Here is a 6,653-nt window from a genome sequence, read left to right on the forward strand (position 1 = left end):
TTGAAACGGTATCCGAATGCAAATTTTTAGGTGTAACAGTGAACAACAAACTGTCATGGAAGCCACACATAAGACTTAGACAATCTAAGGTTGCAAAAAGCATTGCAGTAATTAACAAAGTTAACAATATTCTTGAGTATGATGCTCTCTGCAATATGTACTGCATGTTAATATTACCTTATTTAATTTATTGCTTCGAAATATGGGGTACTACAAAAGCTCACTACATCCTCTCTTTTTATTACAAAAGTGTGCTATAAGAGTTATACATCAAGTTGGTTACATTGGTCACACAAACTATTTTTAAAATGTGGACTTCTGAAGCTCACTGATTTGGTAAAAGTATATACTGCACTCCTTTTATACAAGGCCAACAATAATGTATTGCCATGTAAAATCCAGATATGATTCTGTAAAAATTAAGGGCAGTATAACCTGAGGGGATGTGGTAACTTTAAAGTCCCATTGGTGGGATCCACCAGGAAAAGTTGGTATGTGTCAGTATGAAGAGAATGGTTTGGGGAACCATACAGTATAAAATATTGCACAAATACAAAGGGAATATGTTGTCAGTGTACGGATGAATGTCTTGAATGTCTAGAAAGTTGTAAAAATTTTCATTCTGCACCCACCAGAGACGTCGTCTCAACTTCAGGCCATCACGTCATTTCAACGTTGGTCTGCTCAGCAGACGTATTCTAGACAACCCAAAAAGGACAAAATAAGAAATGTGGCCCCTGGTGGGTTCGATCCCTAAACCTTATGCTTCCAAGCACACTTCCTTACCTATGTAACTACCGTAACCAAATGATAAACAGGAGATCATACATACAACTGCCATGAACGTACACTCGATCTCCGCCGCCGGGAGAAAACCAGCCACACATATTACCCAGGCAGGCATCGGTGAAGAGGTGGGTGGGAGCGGCTGTGTGTGTCTCTGCTTGTGTATTGGTTGAGGTTACAAGAGGCGGGGCCAATTAGCATATGTGCAAAACATTTAGATTTAGATTTAATATTTAGAATTAGATTTAACATTTTGATTTAGATTTAATATTTAGATATAGATTTAACATTTAGATTTAGATTTAATATTTAGACTTAACATTTAGATTTAAGATAAAGCATTTAGATATGATATATAACATTTAGATTTAAACATTTAGATTGAACATATAATATTTACATTTAGATTGAACATATAATATTTACATTTGGATTTAAACATTTAGATTTAGATTTAATATTTAGATTTAACATTTAGATTAAATATTTAGACTTAGATTTAACATTTTGATTTAATGCTTTTTTTTACCTCTATATATGTGGTTAAATGTTGTGTTAAATGTAGGAAAATGTGCTAAATATGAAAAAAGTGAGATAAATAATGAAAATGTGTTAGCTAAAACTTTTATACTAAATGTTTACACTTGTCACCCCATAGTGGTGTTCTTAGTATAAGAATATATATATATATATATATATATATATATATTATTTTTTTAACTGTTACATGCTGTATACTGTAAGAGCTTGACAATAGATTGTGATTTACTAAAGTACTTACCATTGTTGGTAACATATCCTTTAGTATATTTATGTGTATATATAATTAAGTGTATCTGCATATGTTTGTTTTTTGCATGTAAACTGTTTATCTGTTATGTTAACTGTTTTATGACAGGAAGCAACCACTGATATGAATTATGACAATTACAGGGGTGGGAATTTATAAGCTTACTTCCTCCCACTCCTTTTCGAGTTTATGTATATATGAAAGTATTTTATTCAAAAAGAGTTGTGTACATGACATGTACATTGAACTCGGAATAAACAATCAATCAAACAAAGTTAAAAAAAAATGATCAGCAGACATTGTGAAACTACAAAAAATGAAAGAACAAGACAACAATCAACAAGCCAAAAGTTTTTACAAGCAATATGTAACCAATTATGACAAAGCATCTGTTATTGGTGGTGTTTATTTAAAAATAATAATTGCACATTTTGAGCAATCTTTTATTTTATACAGATGCCTTTGCGGAAAATAAATGAAGTTCCAGTTGTGCAAAATGTCGTTTCTTCCTTTTGTAGTTTATACAGGAGATGTTTACTGTATGGCATATGCAAGGGAACAGTAGCGAGATTTAATACCAACAAATAAATGTGGGGTAAAAGTAACTAGTAACTTTTACTTTGAGTATTATTTAATTGAGCTCCTTTTTACTTGTACTTGAGCATTTTATGTATGACTTACATGTACTTGTACTTGAGTACAATTTTTAAAAGTAACAGTACTTCTACTTGAGTAGGATATATCAGTACTCTTTACACCTCTGCTAGTCACAATTTCCTAGTATTAGTCATACACTCTCACTATTAGTACTAGTAGACTGTTTTTAGTCTACTAGCAGCACCAGTAAACCTAATGCTAAGGAAGTAGGCAAGATTATAATCAAATGCAGCTCCCTGATTAGTTGTAATATTTTCAAAAGCCAATGGCAAGTCTGAATTTGCTTTCCCAGCCCGTCGTCAGCATATAGGGCTTAGTAACACTTTTTGCATCACTAGTAAAGTGTACTTGTGTACTAGTAAACCTAATTTGAGCACATGTACTCCAAATTTAAACACTAGTAGAGCTTCACTATGCTCATATCACTGATATCAAATCAAAGTCAAGTTAGTGGTCCAGTTCTTGTTGTTATTTTTGCCTGGGGTCCATTTGCCTCCTCTGTAGGCGCGTGCCAGGACTTCTTGTCCGATTTCAAAGTCTCTCGTAGTTTTGCCTGACGACTGACTGAGCTGCTTGTACTGCACTTCCCTCCGCAGATTTGGTTTCAGGAGATCAATGCGGGACCTGATGGTCCTGCCCAGGAACAGCATTGCAGGTGCTTGGTTTGTTGTTGAATGTGCAGAGTTTCTGTAGTCAAAAAGGAATTTGTCCAGCTTGTGTTGAAGAGGAATTTCTTCTTTTTCCATTGCTTTAATTGACTTTTTGAATGTTTGCACAAACCTCCCTGCCAAGCCATTCGTAGCTGGGTGATGAGGTGCTGATCTAAAATGCTTAATTCCATTTTGCTTCATGAAAAGAGTGAACTCCTCTGAAGTGAATTGAGGCCCGTTGTCACTCACAATTTCTTCAGGAAGGCCATTTCTAGCAAAACTGGACCTGAGAGCACTTATAGTCTTTTCTGGTTGACTTCATCTGTATCACCTCTGGCCACTTGGAATGAGAGTCAACAACAATCAGGAACATGGAGTTCAGAAATGGTCCAGCAAAATCTACATGCACTCGTTGCCATGGCGCTGATGGCCACTCCCAGGGGTGAAGAGGTGCCAGTGGTGGTGCATTTTGGACTCTGCCACAGCTTGAGCAGCCTTTGGTGATGTTCTCCAGCTGTTTGTCTATTCCCGGCCACCAAACATAGCTCCGGGCCGGACTCTTCATTTTTACGGTGCCAAGGTGTCCTTCATGGAGAATCTCTAGCACCCTGGCTCGAAGTTTTGGAGGGAGTACGACTCTGGAGCCACACATCAGGGTTCCCTGACATATTGAGAGCTGAAAACTCAGGGAACAGATGATCACCATGAGCCGGCCATCCCCGCATTGTGATATTGTACACTTATAATAATGTAGGGTCATTCCTGGTGTGTTTTTGTATTTCAGAGTTTGTTACTGACAGCTGATCCACTACTGCTGTGTAGAACATATCCGCTGGATCTGGATCTCAACGCTTTGAGTGGGTAAAGTGTTGTAGCTAAGTTTGGCAGGAACTTGTGATAGTAGTTGACCAGGCCCAAATACGACCTCAGCTGAGACACATTTTCTGGTTTTGGTGCTTGAAGTACAGCTTCAATTATCTCCTTTGATTTATACTTATCAATGGCATGTCCACAGTATGAGATTTTGTTCCTGAAAAACTCACATTTGTTTCTCTTTGCACGTAGGCCAAACTCACATAGCCTGGTGAGCACTTTGCTGAGATTTATAGGTGATCTTCATCATTCTTGCCTGTTACAATGATGTCATCAAGATAACTCTATGTGCCTGGGATATCTTGAAGCACCTGATCCATGGCCCTTTGCCAGATTGCGGGGGCCGAAGCAACGCCAAAAACAAGCCTGCTGTACTGAAAAAGACCTTTATGAGTGTTGATTGTGAGGAATTTCCTGTCAGATTCCTCGACTTCCATCTGTAGGTAGGCTTGTGCTAAGTCGATCTCTGAGAACTTCTCCCCTCCTGCCAGCGATGCAAAGACGTCGTCGATACGTGGCAATGGGTACTGCACCGTACGCAGTACAGGATATTAAATTTTGAGTTTAAAAAATCTTTACAGGGATAAATATTGTTCATAGTTTTAAAATGCACTTCTTTAGCTTTAGGTGGAATAGAAAATTTAAGATAATTGCATCTAATATTTTTAACGTTTTGACTGGTGAATCTTTGTACTAAATTTCATTTTCTAAGAGATAAGGGGAAGTATGCATTGGTTAGCACTGGTCTGAGAAACTTGTTGTTACATTTCTTGTCCACAAAGGGGCAGTCCTGGACCAGTAAGGAAGGCACATGAGGGACAAGGTGCGAGTATAGTAGATAACCTTTTAGAGTGCAAATAATAGCTTGTGTAATTGCATTAATAACATCAGATAATTGTTGGATTGTACAAGCAATATTGTATTTACGCTTAAAATCATCAAAATTAAGTAAATCCCCATTAAATGCAAAACTGACCATATTCCTTGATCATCCCAGTCTTTAAAGTAAAATGACTTTTTTTAAATAAGGATATACCAATTGTTCCATATTGGCGCGTTATGGGGTGTGAAATTATGTTTATATATTAATTTCCAGTACTGTAGGACTTTGACTGATATTTTTATGGGTAGTTTGGACAGTTCAAAATAACAGTGTAAAATCAAGTGAATGCCGCCTACACTGGAGAATATTTTAGCAGGGAGATTAAACCATAAAGTATTCATATGAGTCATAAAGTTTTGTAAATTAAAACACCGATAGCATTAAGACCACCTTCCTCTAAAGACTTGACAATGTCATTCTTCCTTATATAATGATGTCTATTTTTCCAGATGAAATTGAAGTTGTTTTGACTGATTTGTTTAATAACAGTTTGTGGTATGTCCAGACAATATGCAGGGTAAATGATTCTTGAGAGACCTTCCATTTTAGATTCACATTAATTCACATTTATCAATATTTAAGTGAAAATCAGAGGTATTGGAAAAGCGACTGACTACTTGTATAGCTATAGGTGGTCTTTCCCTCCTGACGTGCTTGTTTGATGCATGGCCACAGCACCTCTCTGGCATATTTGACCTCCTTTGTGAGATCTTCGGAAAACCTGATACCAGCATTTTGGCAATCCAATGAATCTTTGGTCATCTTCCAAAATGCATCTCTGCGATGTTTGGGAACTGGACGATGATGTTCCTTACTCTCCCGTTCTCCTTCTGACCAAGCCGGTGCACTGTATCCACATATTCATCCATTTTATCAGCCCAGTGCGGTGCTATTTTCTTAAAGAGTTTGACAACTTCATGCTTGGTGTCCTCATTCATAGTCTCGTTATCTTGAGGTTCCATCTTCTTTTATAGTTATCGTGTTCTCTGCATTTTTCTTTTAGCACAGTGATTTCAGTATATAGGAAGCTTATTTCACTCTCTAAATTGGTAATCTTAGTTTTGCAATCTTTTATTTCCACTGCGTTGAACTCGGTCGTCTTGGTGAGGCTAACCAACATAGCACAGTTTTGCGTTGGCTTAGCATCGAACTCTCTCATGCGCTCTTCTTGTGAATCAAACTTCTCAGTGAGCTTGTTGATAGCAGCAAGGATAACTGAGCTTGATACCACATTTTCATTTGGTTTTGTCAACTTACGAGCATGATCTTTAGATGGTGTAGGGGGAACCGAGTCTTCCTGGCCTGTCTTGTCACTGCCTCTGTCCGTTTCCATAGCGTACCTGTGGTCACTTTGTTTCAATGAAGTCCGGGGTGCGTTGGTGTTTATTTTGGACATTTTGTCCCAGGATGCTTGTAAATTCTGTATCAAAGTTTGGGTTTAATTCAGTGAGAATTAAAAGTCAATATCCTGATTGTTGGAGGGAGTTCACCGGGAGCTAGCAGAAGATAGAACTGCTCATGCTGCCATCTTGCTGGAAGATCTTCTGCTAGCTATAATTCAGCTTGCAGATGATACCACCCTTTTCCTTCAAAATGAGACACAACCGTGCACCTAGAGCTCTACAAGAAGTCAGATGCTTTTCCAAAGCCTCTGGTCTTCACTTAAATATTGATACATGTGAATTAATGGCAATTCATGACCACCCTCAAATAACCCTGTATGATATACCTGTTAAAGACCAAGTGAAATACGTGGGAATTACCATCTCAAAAAACTCAGTAGTCCGATTAAAAAGCAACTTTGATAATACAATTAAAAAGAGTAAAACTATCTTAAATACGTGGTTACAGAAAGATCCCTCCATATTTGGTAGATTATTGTTCTCTAAAATGGAAGGTCTCTCAAGAATCATTTACTCTCTGGACATACCACAAACTGTTATTAAACAAATCAATCAAAACAACTTCAATTTCATCTGGAAAAATAGACATCATTATATAAGGAAGAATGACA

Source organism: Gouania willdenowi, chromosome 1 (assembly GCF_900634775.1).
Source record: "Gouania willdenowi chromosome 1, fGouWil2.1, whole genome shotgun sequence".
NCBI lineage: Eukaryota > Metazoa > Chordata > Actinopteri > Blenniiformes > Gobiesocidae > Gouania > Gouania willdenowi.